General features: G+C 39.1%; 1 long non-coding RNA gene across 1 annotated transcript; it reads right to left on the bottom strand.

The window, feature by feature from the left end:
• Positions 1 to 1,356: 1,356 nt before the first annotated feature.
• Positions 1,357 to 17,307, bottom strand: LOC124256354. The gene is made up of 3 exons (XR_006892879.1): positions 17,295 to 17,307; positions 9,963 to 9,971; positions 1,357 to 1,468 (listed from the first exon to the last, which is right to left on the bottom strand). It is a non-coding gene; the product is annotated as an uncharacterized LOC124256354 (long non-coding RNA).
• Between the last annotated feature and the right edge of the window lie 5,618 nt (positions 17,308 to 22,925).

The following is a 22,925-nucleotide window of genomic DNA, read 5'->3' on the forward strand; positions in this document are numbered from 1 at the left end:
TACGCGGATAGTTGAGGAAGGAGGAAGATAGAGTGAATCCTAGTTCAGTGTAATGCGGACAGCAACAGATTGTAGGTTGGTGTTAAGTGGAAAAGGGCTATGGAGGATCTGTTTGACACATTATCCGATGGGGTTCCTACCTGTTTGTGTGATTCAATGAACTGTTACGTAATTGAACAGCTGATTGACAGATCCTATCTGTAAATCAACTTCAGTATGTCAAAGTCGAAATCCACTCCATTGTTCAAGTGATGGAATCAACATTCAATCAGCTGGTTTATCCTGAACGATGTACATCGAAATGCCGCTCTATGCAATAAACAGGGAGTTGTTATCGCATAAGTGGTATGCTTCGTTAGCTATCCCCATACTGTTTACTGCAGTATAAGTGGGATCTGCTTCAGTTTGCGAATGATCAATCTTTTGAATTTGATTTAAGTTCAACTTTAGTAAACTGCTATGTAACAAACACATCTCAAATTAACACATCTCATTCCAAATTCTTGTAATTATATTTCAGTTATTAAGACTTACTTAATCTTTACAAATTAGATATAAATCTACCGGTACAAGTTTGACGTGTCTGGTCATGAGTTAATTAACATAGTGATTATATATTTTTACCATTACATGTGTCATTAAAGCGTCATTTATGCCATTATAATGTTCCATGATCAATTTCATCATACAGCATTATTTCTTTAAATGTTTTTAAGCCCCTATGATGACATGAAAAATGTTACTATTCTAGTTCATTTTGAAGTGTGAAAATGTTTTCGTTCTTCAAGTGTTTCAACCGATACAGTCATTATGTTTATAAACGGCCTGATTTTCAATAGCTATCAGTTTTGATGTTATATATGAGTGTATGCACACACACGCACACAAAACATACGTCATTTGTGAATTCTATTCGGTCGACAAACTTTTTTGTATTGTATTGTCCTAATCTGAAATCCTATTTTAGAGATATATGCTAGTTTCATTTCTTGACATTGTGATACTAGTATTCTAGTCTGTGGTTTTACTGTCCTTCGATGACAGGTTTTTAGAATTTACCATAAATTACTATGTATAACATATGGCTGAAATATTGCCGATGTGACGATAAATTATAACTCACTCACTCGGACGAAATAAGAAATATCTAATTCGATAAGAAACACTATATAAATTATCTTCCCTCACTCTGAGAGAAGCATGACATTATTCGTTCATCTTTAATTAATTTGATCTGCATAAAAGAATGGATTATCAAAATTGTGAAACAAACTTCCGTATACATCCATTTCACCAACATTGTGATATTGACCATGGAATATTGTCAAGGTCAGTTTGATTTCAATGTTATAATGGGCGAGGTTCCTCATTCACAGATACCGTACAAACTGACAGCTCAACTAAAAACAATATACAATCAACCAAATTCAATACAATACATTTTTTATCGCCTGTGCATACCACTCTGCTGACGAATCTCTTAGGTGTATTAGGGCGATAATCACATCGCGACATGAACACAAACCCACAGCTCAGCAAATTTAATAACTTACTTCCAGAGGCTGTCTTAAAACTGAATTGACTCACTCATCAATTAACAAGGGATTATGTCTTGACTAAGAACAATCATTATCATCGCCCACGAGTTATCTCCCCTTGTGGACATTTCAAAACTTGTAAATGTCTTGCAAACCTCATCTTTCCAAGATTGTCAAATAGTTTTTTCTCTGTAAGCTTTTAAAGGCATTTGCTTTCTTTTTGGCCCTGAACACCCGGACATGTTCAACACCAAACTAGTTCGTTATATCCTAATGTACGTTTTGTGTTGTCGTTGGCATGTGATTATGATCTTTTCTAACAACAGGAAGTTGGGAAGGTTACAGCCTATAGGCTTGTGTAAGTCAGAAGGTGTGGAATTCAACTGGTTAGAGGGATCCCCAAACAAATTGAAAAGTCTAAATTGACATTAAATGGAAATCAAAATCACGTGAAATTTACATTTTGAGAAATTTCATTGCTATATTTTGTTTATCGCCGAACCCAGTAAAATGTCAACTATATTAAAGCAGTTTTTAAATAAATGGGGCAATGGGGTAGTCTAGTTGTTAAAGCGTTACCCCCCATGTGCTCCATTTTTGAAGACCATTTCTGGTGTCCCACCCAGTGATATCGCTGGAAGCCCAAACCGGTGTATAACTTAGCTTACTCACCACTTACTTAAGATAAAGGAGCCATTTTTCGCCGCATCTGAGGACAAGCACAGAATATCGGGTAGGACATAATAATCCACTTGATCCTAAAGATATGCAGTGAAGAAACCTCACTCAACATGTAAATATCCTTGAGTCTCTGACTTGACCTGGTTACATACTATCAGATATAATAACACAATTGATAAAAACTGCACTAACGATACTACAAGCATAACATTAACATTTGTACAAATATGTTTGCCATCAGTTGTCCAGTCAGAAGAGATATGACAGCATATCCTACCATATCAACTATGGATGATATACCATACAATATGTTTCTGTGTGTATTGGTGTCAAGAGCCCACGTCTGAACTGCCGGAAAAACAGGGGCACATACTATTGCTAAAATACTTGTCCCTATCCACAAGCATGTGATATCTATTTCGCATACGTACACAAGTATGACAGACATCAGTATGCTTCCAGCTGTGCAGACGTTGATGAGCATAATCTGTGATATAACTTGACTACAAAGTATTCGAAGCAAACGTCCAATTATAATGCAGGCATAATCATCATCGATAATCCCCAGGGTATACGTTACAATAACTCTCCACTTTACCCTGGATGCATCTTCAGCTCAGCCCGATGATTTTTGTACCTCCCTTGGTTGGCTTTTTATCGAATCAGGTGTCTACGCTGGGAAGTTGAGCGTACCAATCACAAATTACTTTCGCTTTTTAAATTATCTAACCGATTAATCTTGTCAACACAATAACATATTGTTGCAGATACTCTGAAAGAAGGAGTTCTTGCATATATGTTTTTAAGGTTTCAGATCTGTCAATTTGTCTGTATGGTTTTTCCCAAAATCTGAGTCGCACTGCGAACAAACGTTGGCGGCTGCGAACGCTACTTTTGTTGACACTGGCAAGCTCGTTTGTAACAGCGGCTTATCTGATTGTTTACTGTGAGAATGCGGGGACCAGCAAAGGGAGATAATACAATCATCGGGCCAAACAGTAGATGCATCCAGGGTATAGTGGAGAGTCATTGTAACGTATATTCTGGAGATTATCGAGGATGAGGCATTATATGATATCGGCATATTTTGCCATCTTTGTATTACTTGCATTTATACCCCACTTCCGGTCTCGTTGCCATTGTTTCCTTTGTTAAAAGTGTAGGTGTATTGACCGGTACACCTGTCAAGAGTGTAGGTGTATCAATGATACACCTACACTTTTTCACTAGGGTATACCGAAGAAATACTGTGTTGAATATTCCATCACAAGGGATAAGTATTTTAATGTCAAAACATTGAAGGATCTTTTTTATAATGTTAATTATCATTTAATAGTTGAATTTTTAAATGAATTAGATTTGTTGACCCTAGTATGGTGATCTACCTTCTGTTGTTGGCGATCTATAGCCTGATTTTATATTGTATTGTCCCAATAGTGCTATTAGTTTTAAACTTTCCACGCAAGTTTTAATTTTAATTGTGATAATCTAGTTGTTTTACTGTCCTTCGTCGACAGGTTTTTATAATGTTCATGTGTTTCATTTCAATATCAAATGTTCTCGTCACGATATGGCTGAACTATTGCCGATGTGACGTTAAGTATTAACTCACTCACCGAAGAAATAAAGACACAACAAACGGCGAAATATAAGTTTATTTCAATGGATTTGCATTGAGATTTCGATTGTTTCACCTGTTTCATTACAATACTTTATTACAACCCGTTTCTTTGAAGGCGAGCACTTAGAAAGGAGTGTAGCTACTGGGTAACCGTTGAACTTGTCTCCAACTTTGTGATTTTCGGCTTTGGCGAGTGGTCATTCTTCACCTGTGGCATGGGTGGTTGCAACATATTAGAAATTTCTTGTTGCAACTCTGACGATGTCTTCTTGTAGGCGCGTACCGTGGTACTACGGTGTTCCGTCCTCTCCATCACAAGTTTTTCATCCACCTTCTCGTTGAAAAGTCTAGTGGCTGTGGTCACCTAAACGAAATTAATGTGTTAACTTTCGTGGATAAATATATGAATAGCTTGTAGTGATATACATTTGTACTTATTAAGGGGGACACCTTCTGTTTCACAGGTATGAGAGATGGAACACCAATCACAGGAAAGGTGAATATTATACAAATATAATCAAATGTTTGCACAATACCGATACAGTGCCTTTCCCGAATGGCCGGTACGTCACCCTCTAAACCAGCTGACAAGCATATGTTGCGGAACAGCTTCTCAAAAGTATGTACCCCAACTTTTCTTCTGTGAAAAGCGAATGTTCTGGTCCCCCTTTGCTAGGAGTGGTCGACGGTAGAAGCTCCCCTCTGCGGGTATATATACTGCAGGTAGCGGCGAAGTAGTTTGATGTAGCATCTACTATTCGTAGGTTGTGCGTACTGCCTTAATTGTCTGTAAAGAGAATTCAGTATGCAAAAGCAACATGCCATTCGAAACACATACATAGATTAACATTAAAAAGTTCAGAAATTGGAATTAACTGAAATACGGAAATTGACCAATGAAATGCACATGCCATCGTCTGTTATCACGAAAAGTTCTAACATGTCGGTGCAACAGAAGCTTTTTCCCTATTCATGTTTTCTCATTTTCCCTGATAATGTAATAATTATGTAACATAATGTTCAAGGTCATCGCGACACTTTGAATATTTCAGCATGTAAACCTGCATATTAAGCTATCTCAAGAACCCTTCACTGGATTTTATTCATATTTAATACCACGCTTTAGCGAGGGAAGGCGCAGGGCCCAGTCAATTCTGGTTACCTTCACATAATTCTCAAGGTCACAGAGACACTTTGAAGATTTCAGCATATTAACCTACATGTTATGCTTGTCAGCGCGATACCTCAAGAGCCATTCACAGGAGTTTCTTATTATTTGACACCAAGCTTCATCCAGAAAAGGCGCAGGGCCCAGTCGATTTTGGTGACCTTCACCTAATTTTCAAGGTCACATAGACACTTTGAATATTTCAGCATGTTAAATCGCACGTTAAGATAGTCATCAAGATATCGCACAAATTATTTAGTGGATATTCTTCATATTTGTCACCAAGCTTCATCCAGGGAAGGCCCAGGGCCCAGTCAATTTTGGTGACCTTCACATAATATTAAGGGTCACGACGACACTTTGAAGATTTCAGCATGTTAACCTGAATTGTCAGCAAGATATTTTAAGAACGGTTCACTGGATTTTCTTCATAAACTTTCAAGACCTCCCTTGAATGTTTTTCAATAAGCAATTTCTTTAGTACTAGTTTTGCATATTTCATACACTATGACATTCATGTCAAGGTCCAAGTCAGTGTTGAAAATATGTGTGTGTTTGAACAACTAAACAGCAAGATATCAAGAGAGGTTGACTGGTCATGTTTTTGTTGACATTTAACTTCATCTTAAACTTTCATTACTTTATAAGTTTGATTTGATAATTTGCGGAGGGGGATTATGTCACCTTAGTGACAATGCTTGTTCTTACAGGTTCCACCTCTAAACTCCACATACTCTCCCTGGTCATCAGATCCAAAATGAAAATTAGCCACATTCAGATTAGAGTGCTCATCAGCGGCACGTAATCAAAAGACCTTGTAGTTATAAAAATAGACTGCGTTACACAGTGACTGGGCATCGTCACCCAGCTTCCCATAGTTTTTCTTCCTGCAAAAGTGAAACTGGCTCTGCCTGTGTCTTCACTGCGCCTACTCCATCCGAATTCAACTTTTTCATTTTTGCATCCAAAGTAGCTCCAAAGCCTGCAAAAGTAGCCAGTTTCAGATCAAAAAGGTTTAAGTCGTATCGCTTGTACTCATCACGAATATATCGCCATATTCCAATACAAATGTTCTTTAATGACATTGCTGGATATGGTGAACATCATTGGTTATGTCAATTGAAAGTGGGGGAACAAATACATATTTTTCACTTGCTGTGGTGCCATACTTGCTTACTTTGGTATTTCTTGCGGCGGCGGTTGTCTTGATCAGTCGTTAACTTAAAATCTTCCTTATCATCCAGGTCGAAATGTGACGCTAACGAACTTTCAATTTGAGAAAGAAAATCCTCTGTCCACTCTTCAGCATCCTTGGCCGACGAACGTGTGATCTTCCAAATGTTTTCTATGCCACATGCGAGTCAGAGAACGCATGCGCATTGGTCTGCCCATACAAATGTCAATTATCAGTAATATTGCGCATATTTGGGGCTACTTGAAATCATTCTCGCGCCCGACTGGTTTCTAAAATCGTGTAGGCCGGTGCATGCACGTGCAATTGACTGATTATAGTCCGTTTGCAGTGAAAACGTACCGATGAATATCACTTAAAAAAGTAAATCAAATAAAGTGAAACTAAGATTGCAAATCCCCATAATTTTACCTTGCCTACTGAACATTTAAATCTCAGAATTATATTCAGCTTAGGATAAGAGTTGTTTAACAAATGATCATAGTTTCAAAGCGCTGTTATTGGTTTATATTACAAGGGGGTATGCGCATTAAATGGAACACCGAGAACATGTAGGTTTGGTCGAAGTTAACGCTCATTACGTACCCCACGGGCATTTATTTCACTGTTCCAACTACTGCGCTTACCCCCTTAAAATTGTAATACAAACCAATAATATTGATTTGAAACTATGATCATTTGTTAAACAAATTTTATTCTAAGTTGAATATAAATGAGATGAGAATTCATGAGATTCGCAATCTTAATTTCACTTTATTTGATTACTTTTTTGTTTAAAGTGAAATTGATCGGTACGTTTTCACTGCAAACAGACTTTAGACGCGGGACATTTGAGGGTCTTAACCAGTGGGCTAAAAATAAATGAAACCGATGGAAAACAAATACATTTTTCGTCATTCTTAGAATATAAAGCGTTTTAGTAAACTCGTAGCTCGACCAGAAGTGAGGTATAAGTCAGATGTACCCACACTTCCTCGGTGTGTCGCTCAATACCCCTACTGTTTGAGTCGTGTGGTCTCCTCCATCTAATACGTAAAATCATGGGCAAAAGAAAGAATAGGTCATTTTGAAGATCAGTAAAACAGACACAACACAAGATTTGGATTATGTAATAGATGTAATTTGTAGCAAATTCATTTGCACTTTGCTGTGTGTACAAATCATCACCTGGTTGAAAGAACTGAAAGGTGACATTGACATTCAAACAGTCAGGGGGTAAATATCAAAGTTACAATGATATTCCTTTGACGAATTGCGCACACAAAAGACAGAAAAGTTTGTTCCAGAACGATCACAACGTCAGTAGAGTGTGTGTCCGCCAGCAGCCTCGATGCACGCTCGTGCACGTCGTCGCATCGATGTCGTCAAGCGTCGGATGACTTCATTTGGCGGTCGCTGCCATTCGTCCCTCAGTGCCACTATCAACTCTTTTCTTGTCTGTGGTGGGTGATGACGACCACGAATTTGTCTTCCCAAATGATCACACAAATGCTCGATCGGATTCATATCTGGTGATCGAGAAGGCCAGGGTAGAACGTTATTCTGATTAAGAAAGTTTTATTGTCGCTATTGCTGTATGGGGAGTTGCATTGTCTTGCTGAAGCAATACACCATTTGGTTGATTGTTCCAGAAAGGTAAGACGACAGGCTGCAAGACTTGATTTCGGTACTCATTAGCATTGAGATTCCCCTGAATAACGACCAAGGGTGTCGTTTGGTCGCCAATAATGCCACCCCACCCTATACCATCACACCACCTCCACCATAGGCATGGACTTCTTGAATGCATGCTGCTGCAAAACGTTCACGCCGTCGCCTGTAAACTCTCTGTCGGCAGTCATGTTTGTGCAGACAAACCGACTTTCATCGGTGAAGAGGACCCTACGCCAATCACGCACTTGCCAGCGGTATACTCGTCTTGCCCATTGCAGTCTGTCAAGTAGATGTTGTTGAGTTAGTCTCATTCCACGGAATGGTCGATAGCAACGTATTCCACCTGCTCTCAAACGTCTGAGGACAGTCCTTCGACTGATGCGACGTCCCAACGCTGTTTCGGCCGTTGACGTTGCCGTAACAAATCGATTTCGGAGGTGTATCAGACGTATATGGTGATCTTCACGTGCGCTGGTTACACGTGGACGTCCACTCCTCGGCCTGTCCTGTGTTCGACCTGTCTGTCTGAATCGTTGGAGAAGTCTTGCTATGGTCAGTGGCGTACAACCAAATCTTCTTGCAATTCTGACGTTCGTCGCTCCCATATCGGACATCCCTATGGCCCTCTCTCTCCTTTCTGGCGTCAGTCGTGGCATATTTTTCATGTGTTTTCAGCAGCTGTAATATGACGGGACCGATGCATCGCATTTATACCGAAACTTTGCACGTGCATTACGTGCTACGAGCATGGAACATACTTTCCACATTTGTGACGTCATCCCTCTCACCGTTCGAACGTGTTGCGTTTTGGCGGTGTATTTCCCTTCCCAGTAGTGAGGCCAACATTGCCAGCATGCCTAATTCTCATAACCATGTCAATGACAGTGAAAAAATATTTTTTCCAGTCCTATATTTTCTTTGGCCCATGAGTTTAGTTTACTGTGGATGCCAAATTGGTAAGAATTGACCATATACAAACATCAACATCCCACAGATTATAGTGTAGACCATTATAATGAATTAAAATATGCCATCAGTCATGCTCACTGTGTTTACTCTCTTCTCCTCCAGTTGCTTCTCGTTCCTGTCTATATCATTTTGAAAGTACTTTTGTGCAAGTATATATCCTGAAAAAACAATCACTCCTGAGCAAGCTAAAACGGAAAACCCGAACATTACAGTTGAACTAAAACTATTACAGAATTCGTCTTGTGAGTTCGTCTTGTGAGTGTACACTGCTACACTGCTATTCTGTGAGACAAACGCTGTATTGTTATAATAATAGATTGATCCACTGTCACTGGTATTGGGAAGATGATAGGCATTGATAGGAACAGCGAGATTACCAAGGGTCCAGTAATTGCTAGGTTGATGATGTGGATGGAGGCATCACATTCTTAACTCAACTCCCCGGAGAGAACGGCCACAGCTACAAGACAGAAAATGAGTGAGTGAGTTTAGTTTTACACCGCACTCAGCGATATTCCATCTATATGGCGGCGGTCTGAAAATAATCGAATCTGCAACAGACAATCCAGGGAGCAACATCATGAACATCGATCTACGCAATTGGGATACGATGACATGTGTCAACCCATTCAGCGAGCCTGACCACCCGATCCCGTTAGTCGCCTCTTACGACAAGCATGGGTTACTGAAGATCAATTCTAACCCGGACCTTCACGGGTCACAAGACAGAGAAAGGAAAGGTGGGGTCGCCGTAAGAAGAAATCTGCAGTCAGATTAACAGTTTGTTTTTAGCATCAGTCCTGGACTTACCCTGAACTGTGAAAGATGCGTAGCTTATGATGAGTGATATTGTTACACATCAAACCTAAACTGGCACAAATGTATATAATGATCTGAAAGAAAACAGGTGCAAAAGATTCTCTGAAAATATAGAAAGTAGTTTCGCAACATATACTAACGGAAAAGAGTAACTGGGCTGAACATATAATTGCATGAAATGATTTTTTTTAAAAGTCATAAATATAACCCGAAATAAACATGTAACAAAGCACTTTGCATGAAAATTGATGTCATGTATCGCGCGTGGCACGTGCACTTACGCACTTTTTGTATGGTTTTTGACTCCTGAAATTCACACACTTGATTTTTCTCTGAATGTTAAAAAAACACACGTTAATTTCAACCTGAACTGCCAGATTTGCCTCGGACCGACCGTCCACGTGTGACGACAAGTCAGCAAAATTGGACCACATTCGGCTGACCCATCTAAGGAATCGATTCCAGAGTGCCAGTTTGACTGCTCGGACCATTCCTGGTTTATGTTCAATCAGTTCCAGGACTGTGCAGAGCACCAATCCGGCCCCAACGGCCTGCAATACGTTTAATTTGTTTTCATGGTCACCAAAGGCACATATTGCCTGGTGCAGACACCATCTACGTAACAGGGGATGGTGTTTTGTTCACTGACGAGTCGAAATTTCATCTGGACAACTTAAATGTTTTGATTAGGGCGAGGTGAACGGTATGCCGACGAATGTGTTGTTCAACGTCCACAGTTCCGTGGCGTGAGTGTTATGGTAACGGGAAGCATCACATCACATGTTCGAACACAACTTGTTATTGTCAATGGCAATTGTCCCGAGACAGCAGAACATCCCGGTACTCCCCAGGCCAGCTGTTTTTCCGCACCTGTTCCCTATCGAACACGCTTGGAATAATTAGAATGACGTTTACGTCAAGCCTAGAATCAGCCATTGACGTCAGCTCAATTTGAACAAGCGTTAGTTCAGGCATTCCCTCGTCTATGCGTCGTCGTTGTCAAGCCTGCATCAACGCCAATGGTGGACACACACTATGCTGAATTTGCCAACTGACTTTTGAAACCACATCTCGTTAAGGGTGTGTCAAGATGTCTGAAGTCAAATCATAGAAATGTCGATATTATCCTGTCAATACTTACACAATGGTGTAGGAAAACACCACAAATCATGTTATTATCTTTTCGCATTAAAACACGACATAACATCAAATAATGCACAGTTACTTTATTCAAGAAGTAAAGATTATGACAGTGATGTTGCTTTCACAAACTGGTGCCCAGTGTCCAGTGTTTTGTTTAAAACAGACGTGATCAGGTCTTTAGCTTCCTGGCACCCGTGAAGAGCCACCTCCTCGTGGTGAGTGCTGGGTAACGCTCAGCGCTCTTCAACCCCCCGTTGTGGACCCGGGGGTATATTTGGTCCACCAACCCGTTTGTCGTGGGTTGCGCCCCTGTGTCGATGGAGGACGGAAGTCTGGTGGTTGAGGGCACTGGTTCCAGGAACAGTGTTCCTTTGCCCAGCACACCACTTCGCCCCTTACTTCACCTAGACGGGTGGTATAACTGGCCCAGTTCTATCAATCGGCTGGTCATGCTAAGCCCTGTACATGTAAATTTTGGTGTACATATTTTTAAAATTATTTGGAAACAGTTTGTCATTTGTCTCGACTTCATGATGATATATTTGTATTTTGACTGTACAACTCCAATTTAGTATTTTGCCTAGAGTCCTATGTCCTGAAGGCAGTGGCTCATGGGCCAATCTAGTGGAATAATTACTTGTTGATTATTCTGCTTAAGTATATCATCCGGGTATCCTTGGTGCTGCAAGTTGGAAATTCTCTTGCGATCAGCATTGTCTTTATGATACTCCGTGGTGGGTGGGGAGCTCAGATGACGAATCAAAATAAACTCAACATGGCTTACGAAACCTCAAACAAAAAAAACCCTCGATACTGATGACGACGAACAGTGACCCTCAACATCCATTGATTACTGGCCACGTTTTCTCGTTCTTGAGACTCTTGATAAAACTCCATTGAAGCTAAATCCGTTTGCAGTATCAAAAGGTGTCCCCCTCATAGCAGGTGAAATTAAAACATTAAACGCTTGCGTACAGGAGCTCTATTACTCGAGTGTCACAGAAAACAGCAAGCAACCAACCTGCTGTCCACAGAGCTGTTTGTAGGAGTTCCGGTTATGGTCTCTGCACACAGAACACTGAACACCAGTAAGGATATTGTACGAGACCGAGATCGTCTCTTTGCAGATATGACGGAAATTGATATTGTAACGGAGATGAAAGATCAAGGAGTCCTTTACGTTAAAAGGTTTACAACCCGTAAAATAATGAAACTGTGCAAACAAATACATATCTCGTTTCTTTCTCTGCCCCGAATCCTCCACCATCAGTCAAGGCATGTTACTGCAATATAAAAGTTGACGTGTACATCCTAAGTCCTCTGCGATGTTTCAAATGTCAGAAATACGGACACGGTGTTAATACTTGCACATTGTCTGTTGTGTGTGCTCACTGTGGTGAGAAGACACATACAACAGAAGATTGTGTCAGTACCTTTAAGAAGTGTACCAATTGTGCAGGTGATCACTCATCGTTCTCAAAAGATTGTCCCATTTGGAACAGCAGATGGAGATAAATAAGATCAAGTTTACTCAAAATATCAGTTTTGCTGATGCCAAAAAGCTTGTCTTGAGATCGGAAATTAAGGAAACTTATGCTTCCAAAGCCAAAACATCTTCTGACACAAACCCAGCATTAACTAAATCATCTGCCAGCTGTCAGAAGAACTTGACTTGGATAAAAACAGATTCTCCGAAGATTTTGTCATCTGCAATATCTACACAAACTGCAGAAACACTTTCTGACACCCCTCAAATCCAATCAGAACCATCTTATGACCGTCAAAGGTCTCAATCAACGTGAAACGTTCAACAAATAGTTAAAAACAAAGGCAAACCGAAGCCAGATTCTTTGAAGAAACAAAGTGGCAGAGCCCCAAAAGGGTCAGAGTGACTGAGTGAGTGAGTTAGAATTTAACGTCACCTCCGCAATATTTCAGCCATATCAAAAGGGTAAGATGATAAAATCAAATTATTTAACAAATACAGATCACTGGAGGGCATGGACGTGTCCGAAAACGTCCATTCTAGGGCACATAGCTTGTCGCCCTCGAAAAAGGTGCGGGATAGATCCTCTATTTATCCACCTAAAAGATAGGTCTATCTTAACATATCGTGCAGTGGAGCTGTAGAGGACTACGGACAAACTTTAATGAAATACAGCTATAGATCTAGGATTTAACACCATCAGGGTTCTGTCTGCAAGAGTCGTATCTGAAACGGACAAATAATTTTAGCTTACGTCAGTTTGAAGCCTATCATTATTTTTCCCCTCTGGGTGATAGGGCCACTGGAGGTTGTACTATCCTTATACGACAGGATGTTATTCACATCCCTGTTACACTTAACACTAATCTCCAAGCTGTTGCAGTGCGACTTACTATGGGTGTAGCATTTACATTATGCTCTCTGTATATTCCGCCTTCATTGGCACTTCAACAGACTGATCTTCAATCACTCTATGATCAACTCCCGAAACCATGTGTTATTATGGGTGACCTAAACGGTCACAACCCATTCTGGGGCAGTACTAATACTAATACTAAAGGCAAAATACTTGAAGATTTCATTTCCAATAATGACCTGTGCATATTTAATGATGATTTAAGCATCTATCTGCATCCTGCAACTGGCACTTATTCTCCTTTACGACTCCACATGTACGAAAAACATGGTTTAATACAGATTGTAGACAAGCCAGAAAAGCGAGGAAAAAGGCAGAGCGTTATTTCCGCCATCATCCAACTGTCCATAACTTAAATAAATTTAAAATACTCTATGCAAAGGCGCGTCGTACCTTTAAACAAAACAAATGACAATCTTGGAGAAATTATGTCTCAAAAGTTAATTCACGCATGCCAGTGTCTAAGGTATGGAACATGGTTCAAAGAATTAAAGGCAAAGCCTCAAAATCTGTACATAATTTAATTACTGACAAGTCTAAAATTGCAAATAAAAATGGCGAAACCCTTGCACAAAATTCATCATCGGCAAATTATGTCCCTGAGTTTCAGAGATATCAGAAACAACAGGAAAAGACAAAACTTAATTTCGAATCAAATAACGGTGAGGATTATAATGAAGTGTTTTCATTACATGAGCTACATACTGCTCTTGAGCAAGCTCATGACACTGCAGCGGGTGATGATAATATACATTATCAGCTTCTGAAACACTTGCCTGAACCATGTCTGATGACACTTTTAGATATATTTGACCAAATATGGACGTCTGGAGAATTTACTCCTTCGTGGCGTAATGCCATTGTAGTCCCAATTCCAAAACTTGGCAAGGATCATACAGATCCGTCGAATTACAAACCTATATCTCTAACTAGCTGTGTCTGTAAAACCATGGAACGTATCGTGAATAATAGATTAACTTGGTATCTTGAAACCAATAACCTCATAACAAATATTCAATGTGTTTTCAGGAAAAATCGTAGTACCATTGATCATTTGGTACGTTTAGAATCCTTTGTTAACAATGCTTTAGTAAATAAACAACATGCTGTATCAATTTTCTGCTGAAGGCCCTATGTCTTGTATTAATAACTGTAAGTCTTTTAGATTATTCCTAAGTCCTCTACAGTTCCATTGAATAATGTTACAGGAGCTATTCATGGTGGCTCGACTGGTGATCTAGACCAGGGTGGAGCTCCACACCCTTGCACTGGAGGCGAAGGGAGTACCTCCATATCAAGAAGCCCAAATGAGTTATGGACCTCAACAGGGGATGATGAAGAAAGAGGAACCTTCAAATTGTGTAGGCCCCTGAGTCGTCTCATCTTTTTTTTTTCCTTTTGCGTTAAATGGACATCGTCCAGAATGTTTTCACTTCCAATTTCTGGTTCTATGTCAGATTCAGTGATCATGGTCTGTGAAGCTGAAGTATAACAATTTGAATCATTGTGACTGTGAGTAGTATCACCAAATGTAATCTGCTCGTCTTTCACCCATGATATGGTTGTTTGACAACTTTTCGAAACGGTAAGAACTTTGTGAACAGGAGCTGGAGCTGTAGATGAAACTGTAGGAGAATACGTTTTGGCAAAAGTAGTTACGGAGGGAGGCTGAACCAGTTTTATTGCTTCTTGGTAAGAAATATTTTGAGTATACTTTATTTTGAGAATGTTAGATTCTTGAACATATCGAGGGCAGATTTTGGATTAAGCAGCATGGTCATTTTCGCAGTTTGCACATTTGTTGGTGTCATTAGTGCAATCTGAGCTCTAATGTGTGCCAGCACAACGGACACATACAGTGTTGCGAGTGCAGGATTTTGCACCATGACCAAATTTCTGACACTTAAAGCATCGGAGTGGGTTTGGTATGTATACCTCCACCCCAATGTTGAAGTATCCAGCTTTAATTGATCTTGGAATTGGTTGAAGAACAAGCATGTGAGGTGAGGTGAGGTGAAATTGGGTTTTACGTCGTGTTTGAGAATATTTCGCTCATACGACGACGTGCATGCGTGTGTATGTGCATGTGCGGCTTCTTGTACTAGCCCAGACTTAAGCTGGTTTTATAGTGCTAGCCCACTGAGATACCATCCCGCAGTGAAGCATGAATACCCCACTCCAACACATTATACTGACTCCGAGCCGACCAGTCCTTGTTGTACCCATTAATGCCGAGCGCCAGGCAGGGACCAACAAGTACCATATTTTAACGTCTTTTGGTATGACGCGGTCGGGGATCGAACCTGCGACCTTCCGCTCTCCGGGCGGACGCTGTAACCACTACACCACGGAGGCGGTCGAACAAGTCTGTGTTTGTTTTGAATATTTTCTCATTTTTGGGGGGGTTGAAACGCTTTACTGATGTAACACCTTGATATTTTAGTTCAGCAACAATCTCATTTTCGTCCATATCAGAGAGAACACGAGCAAAATCTCTAATGATACCTTGACAGGAATTGAGAGTGTACCTTGGTGTTAACAAATTGCTGTAATCCCAGCAGATTAACAGATTTGTTGCCTCCGTGCGCATTCAATTAAGAGAGAACCGCCTCGAAGGTGTATAACATTTTCACCACTCCACAAATACTTTCAATGCCTTTGGAAATGGCAAACGGATTCAATTTCATCGGGCTACCATCAGCAGAAGTGATAACAATAAACCGAGGCCAAGAAGTATTATTGGTAGGAATTGCTTCATCTTCAGATGAAACACAATCTACATGTCTCCTTTTGTAATTCTTGGATGAACCAGATTGTGTGTGTTTAGCCATGGTGATATAATAGGATTCAACACCCTTGCTGCCAACCCGCCATCGAGTGTCAACAAGGACGGTGGTGCAGGGGAAGCCAACCTGTAACAACAAAGGTGTCATACTCCAGAATACATAGACATGAAAAGCCATGATATCTTAAAGAAAAAGTGCCAGACTGGTCCTGCCCATGACACAGTTCTTAAGAACACGTAATTGAGGGGTCTATATAACCAGATTTGCCCATGAACCACCGTCTTCTGGCAAAGGACTCTAGGCAATGAAACATATTGATAATTTGAATATTGAAATTTCAAATAACCAAGGCCCAGTAGTAAAAAGGTGCAATAATGACAATCAATATGCACAGGGCTTGGCGTGACCAGCCGATTGATAGAATCGGGCCGATTCTACCACCCGTCTAGGTGAGGTAAGGGCCAAAGTGGTGTGTTGGGCAAAAGAAACACGATCCCAGGCTCCTCCTGCCCTCAACCACCAGACTCCCGTCCTCCACCGACACAGGGGCGCAACCCAGGGCGAACAGGTTGGTGGACCAAATATACCCCCGGGTCCACAACGGGGGATTGAAGAGTGCTTAGCGTTACCCAGCACCCACCACGAGGAGGTGGCTCTTCACGGGTGCTTCGAGTCAGGTGAATATAGAACGGCTTAGTATGGCATATATTCAACAGCAGATATCGCTGAATATTCAGCAATGTCGCTTCTGACTGTACAGCTGATGGCAGATGTCAGTATTCAATGTTGAACTATGTTATGCTCGCTTCTTTGGCAGCGCAATTGTTAATGATAATGCTATGATACCTGACTGTTAGGTTGGGAATACAAATCAGATGTGACACTGAAGGGTGGTATTAAAATATAAATACATTTAATGCACTTTCACTTAATGCGGTTTACTTTGGGAACATACACAGCAAAAATAACTTAGTTTCCATTCTTGCGGAAACCTAATGGATACTGTGTAATGTAGGTTTCGGCTAGATTTCAGTATCCGGAAACAGACAATTCGAGTTTCCGCATATGTTACAAAACTGAAACTTACAAATTTAGGTTTCCGTCAGATTTCTACAACTGAAACTGTCATTTTAGTTTCCATTTAGTTTCAGGTCGCTGAAACATTCATAGCAAAATGACTTAGTTTCCGTTGTTGGGGAAACCTATTGGATACTGGGTGATGTAGGTTTCAGCTAGGTTTCTGTACCCGGAAACTGACAAGTCTGTTGGTTTCAGCTTAGATGAAATGGCAAACTTAGCTTTTTGCTGTTCCATTGGGGGACTATATTTATATACTGTTACACTTGCAAAATAATTTATATATACAGTATCCAGCTAGGGCCCATGCAGGGTTCCTCCCATTTTTATACTGAACTGTTAAATTGTTTATGGTTATATGTTTTTAGTGTACATTTGTGATAGACTAGTTTATTTACTGTCCTTCGCAGACAGGTAAGTATATAAGTTTTTTATATAATGCACACATTTACAAATTAAAATTTACGAGGTTAGTTTCAGATACTGGAATATACCGGAAAGCAACAAAGTTAGTTTCCAGAAATGGAAATTTACAGTAATGTATCATTGGTAGTTTCCATTGCATAAAGCAGCTGGAAACCATCATTGATGGGAACGTCAATGAAACGAACGTAGAGGAAATTACTCCATATATACCAGTATATACAGCATATATCTAGAAACCTACATTAACATACGCTAAACTGTCTATGTATTCCATGAATATAAGCTTCAGTTTAGTGATCTCAGTGTTTTTGTACACCAGAATTCAATCCTGAAATTAATCTTGTTTCATGTGACAGTATCTGTCACATAAAACAAGATTCATTTCAGGAAAAGTTAAACCATATTACGGAAACTTAAGATTCTACTTTGTCTCCTTAACGGTTTGTTAGGTACACTCACGGATGCCTTAAACTTATAAATTACTGAAGAACCGGTAAGGCTCCATTAGGTTTAAGTTACCCATTAGCTTTCCATTTGTTTTTCTCAAAGTGATACATACTAATACAACTAACTGGGAGTGGTTATGCACATTACACATAACTGTACTAAAAAGGACAATAGTTTCGTAAATGTTCAATAAAGAACATAATACAGGCCACAACAAATTATACAGTAGACTTATAGACATAAAATATTTTTAAGGTTAACTTGTTGGGATTGAAAGAAAATGAAGTCAGTGAACGTTTTGATTGTTAATTATAGCATTATCATTATTGATCCATTATTTATAAGCACTTTGGAACCTCATAAATTTATAAAATGGCTTTCTAGATATGTCATAGAGTACCTAAAATATAAGGGAATCAGTTTACAACCTGAAAAAACTAAGAGATCTTGTTGGGTACGCCCCTGGATTGTCAGAAGAGGAGAGGTGGGGGCTTATAACTCATTAGTACATGTTGTTTGTGAAATGATTTTGTTGAATGCTACAAGAAAAATGAAAACAAAATACAGATATCGAAAACTTAAAACCAACTATTTATAACAAAACTAATGGGCTATTACCTTGTTCGAGAAAAGTATCCATCAGTATCCACATTATGGAACGATATGCCATTCATCTGCAGCTGCCAAAAAACCGTTCCCTGTCACGTGACCGGGTTTCATTGGACACCAAAGATAATACACCTGACAAGTTTTTACATAATGTCACAATTCTTTAAAAACGGTGCATGTTGTTTTAAGGGATTAGCTTTCTGAACTACCTAGCGAAATAGGTGACACGAACTCACCCCTTGTTCACTCACATAATGAAATCAATGAAATTGAACTCACTTAGCTTGTTTTGACAATCATTGATTGTCATTAATTGATATGAGTAAGCACCAACTCATCAATTTTGGTACATAATATGCTGGCCATACTTTCAAATTCATCACTTTTATTATGGCAAAACAGCAGTTACATGTGTAAAGTAAAAGTTCATTCCGACTTCACGAGGCGGAAGATATCTATGTATGGATGGTACGCTTTAGAGAAATGCTACATCTTGGATGTCCTGGGTATGTTGTAGAGTCTCAGCTGTCTCCACTGTCCATGATATAGTCACAAAACATCCTGACATACGTAACCACGAACTTGTCAACAATGATATAAAGGTATAATTTATAAATATACGCTGTGACAATAAATACAACATATATTTTACAATACCACTGAGGATTTGTCTGCAGGCAGAATAAGTGTACTTGCGTTCGCAGACGCAGTTTCATACTTAATGAAACTGCAGTGTAGACTGGATGTGTACTATGTACATGTATTATGAAATTGTTTTATCATTATGATGATTAAAATAATTTGTGCTAAGATGTCATTTTAATGAATTTTATTGTTGTTGCCATATCATGAATATGTAAAATATTCTCTAACATCTGGTATTTTCTACGGATATCACTTCGTTGTACAATTTATTTTGTTTTCAACTTGGGAATTTAGTGAAACCTGCATGCCTATCATCACAGATTATGTCCATTGTTCTCCAAGTGCGGTCAACCTGAAAATCCCTGTGTGTCGCCCTTATTGTTGTTACAAACATCAAAAATGTCTACTTCACGGTACTAAACCTCTTCAGTATACGTTAGTAACTCTACAAACATAAAGACTATCTTTTGACGGGCCCTTTTGACAAAGACGTCGTGCAAGATAAAAGTAATAAATCAATTAGCGTGTTATCAGTTAATCCTTTCATTTGTTTTTTTAACTAAGCTGATAATTCCTTTTGCTGCACCTGCATGCATATTTTCCATAACATGTAGTACTATACCTGTTATAAGTTCACTAAATGACCATCAAGTGAATGATGACAAATAAACGGGTGTAGGTTTATATCACCAAACACGGTTACAGCAAGGGAGTAGTAATCGTTGTATTGCATGCAATATTAATTGCCTACAAAATCTTAGGGAACTACGCTGTGTGGTTTTAAAATAATAGGTCATCAAACATCACATTGTTCTTGATATGATTAAATATCAGGTAAAAAACACAGAAATAGGATCAAATTGGATCGGTCAAATACGATCAACGCATCGGAAAATCTGAAAAAAGCTTACACTGCTGGAGTACTTTATTACGGGAAATACATCCACCGTTCTTATTGTTTCATTGTTTAGGTTGAGGAAATTCTGCCAAGGTGGACAGCTGCCCAGTCCCTGGGTCTGTCACGGTTGAGGTAGCAGGTGCTGCCCACCTGGCAGTCAGACCACGTACTAAAATTGTTGTCCCGAAACCGGAAGCGCTTGACTTGGAATGAATGAGGCCCCGCGAGATGTGACGGACATTGTAAAAACATTTCTAAGCTTGTGAAGGGTAAGCAGACTATTGGCATGTTTACAATAGAAATGAAAAAAAACCTAATTGAGTACCCATAAGTCTTTGTTTGAAATGCCGCCATCTTTGTTCAAACGTACACGCGCGAGATTGGAAAAAACTTCGTTGTTGTTTTGAAGTAAGTGTATGAGAGTAAGGTAGTAGAAATGGCAGTCTGTATACTTGCTATAGTTTTCTTGACACATGGCAACGTACTTGACAATCGAAGCTTTGGAAACAAGGATCCGGGAACTTGAGCGATCTCAACGGAAACCCAGGACAGAAAAATTGGCAGGTAGGTTTCAGATAAAATTAATTATTTTCTTCTTATCATAGCAGTCAGTTTGCATCGAATTAAACGTTTTCGGCAGGAACCTTTATCTTACAGTAACGGTGCGCTCGCATTTCGATTTCTCCCACGGTTATTAATGTGGACATTGCATTTTGGTGTGAAATCTGTTAAAAAACAACATTATTGTTGATACCAGCTGAACATTCCGTTAAAATATAACCATAAGACAAGTATACCTTTGTGTTCCTGTACGTTTAGTCTGATATTTATATAACTTGATTTTCTGCGGCAGCTCATTTTGTTGCTGGGCACAACCAACACCAAAACCAAATATCTATTCTTCAGTCATTTTTCTGAGTGTAATTTTGTCTCAGTATTATTCTTTTCTTGTCGGACTATTTCAATTATGTATCCAGCTATATTGGAACCGTATACTGGAACGGCGTTTATATAAGCCACTTGGCTTGTTCGCCTTTCAAGGTTATTGACGGAATAAAAATATATTTTAAGAAATGGTTATATCCAGCAAGGCAACAAATATAGATGAAACAAGTAGTTCATGATATTTCGGTGGAAAATATTACCAATCGACATATGTTCATGATCCAAATGTGTGTATCTTTTTGTTTTAGGCTATTGTGAGAAGAATCATGGAAAAGTTCGTGGAGTCCCTTGAAAATCCATTAAAAGTTACTTATTTAAGGTAAAAAAACTTACCCCAGGTTTTATTATTGCTCGACATGATAATCAATATATATGTTGGGTTTTATAAGATTAGAGACGTCATTAATGTTTCTTGTTCACAATTGGGTACATCTACCATCTAATTATTTCATTGTCAGTTATCTAGTACTAGTAGTAGAATTGACATAGCATACCATTATGTAGTGCATAATTGCTGCATAATCATGTCGATCATGTTAATGGAAAACTTCTCTCACACCCTCGCAGGAATGCATATACATGTAGTTGATATACCACAATAACTTTTCACTTGGTTTGATACATGGTGAATATGATAATAATCAAACTAATGAATGTTTGTCGGATTGTAATAATCTATTATTGGACGAATGAAAATTAACTCATTTGCTTTTCTTAATAGAAACCTTTTGGATAATCTGGAGGAGCAAGATGGACGATCGACGTCGGCAGATTACAGGAAAGAAAAACACCGGAAAGATGCTAAAAGAAACAAAAGAATCTGATCCGTAAGTTCCTGAAACTGGATTATATAATATCATTTGTACCGGTTTATACACTTCCTGACACCAGTTTAAAACACCCTGAGTCACTTAACTGACATGATGTGCTTCATATTATCACATCGCTATATACCTGTAATAGAATAACTTTCCTTATCACATGTCATTACCCATCACCGTAATGTGCCATTATCTAATTAGAACAAGTGCCGCTCTCAAGAATAAATGTTGGACATAACTTTCGCAGTGCGAGAATTTCATTCCCCCCAGAAACTCAAACAGTGCCTGAAGAATCTAGCTGGACAGAGAAAAGAACACAGAAGATGGCTGCAGTCCTAACCCCAGAATTGACATCGCCAGTGGTGTCTGAAGCTCCATTGGCAAAAATGAAGAACTTGCGCCACCATCCAACAAGATGCTTTCCAGCCACCTAAAGTTCTTAGGAATAGGATGGAATGTCTAAATGTACATTCAATTATCTCCTGTAGTCACCCTGTTTAGGAAAAACATCTAAATTTGTTGTTTCTGAGACTAAGATTAAAAAGAAATTAATGTCCCTCATATTAAAAAATGCCAACCCCTCCATAATATATATTTGAACAAACTACTAATCAGACAAAATTTCAAATCCAAAGGGGCCTGTGATGACAGCATCTCTCTCTCTCTCTCTGTGTGATTTGTGACAATGTTTAATTGTAACATTGAAACATAGACATGATATGTTTATGATGAATAAAGAGAAATCGACTGACTGACTGATTTTGTATTTATTTATTTCTATGTCCATGTGGTGTTGAGGTAACTGTAGTTGAAATGAGTTTATTTTATATTTGAATGTATTATGAAAAAAATATATGACATAATACATTCAAATATATAATACACTCATTTCAACTACAGTTCATATAGTTGAATAATCATAATTTAATATGGACATATGGTAATCACTGAATACTAATAATTGAAACCAAATGGAGCCATACAGATTCTGATATACTGAAACTTATGGAACATGGTAAATGTGATTAATAGAAACGAAATTCACAGGGAATCATAATTGAACTAGGTAAATAAATGAAACCATC

Source organism: Haliotis rubra, unplaced genomic scaffold (assembly GCF_003918875.1).
Source record: "Haliotis rubra isolate DU_JTF1 unplaced genomic scaffold, ASM391887v1 Scf1160, whole genome shotgun sequence".
In the NCBI taxonomy this organism is placed as follows: Eukaryota; Metazoa; Mollusca; class Gastropoda; order Lepetellida; family Haliotidae; genus Haliotis; species Haliotis rubra.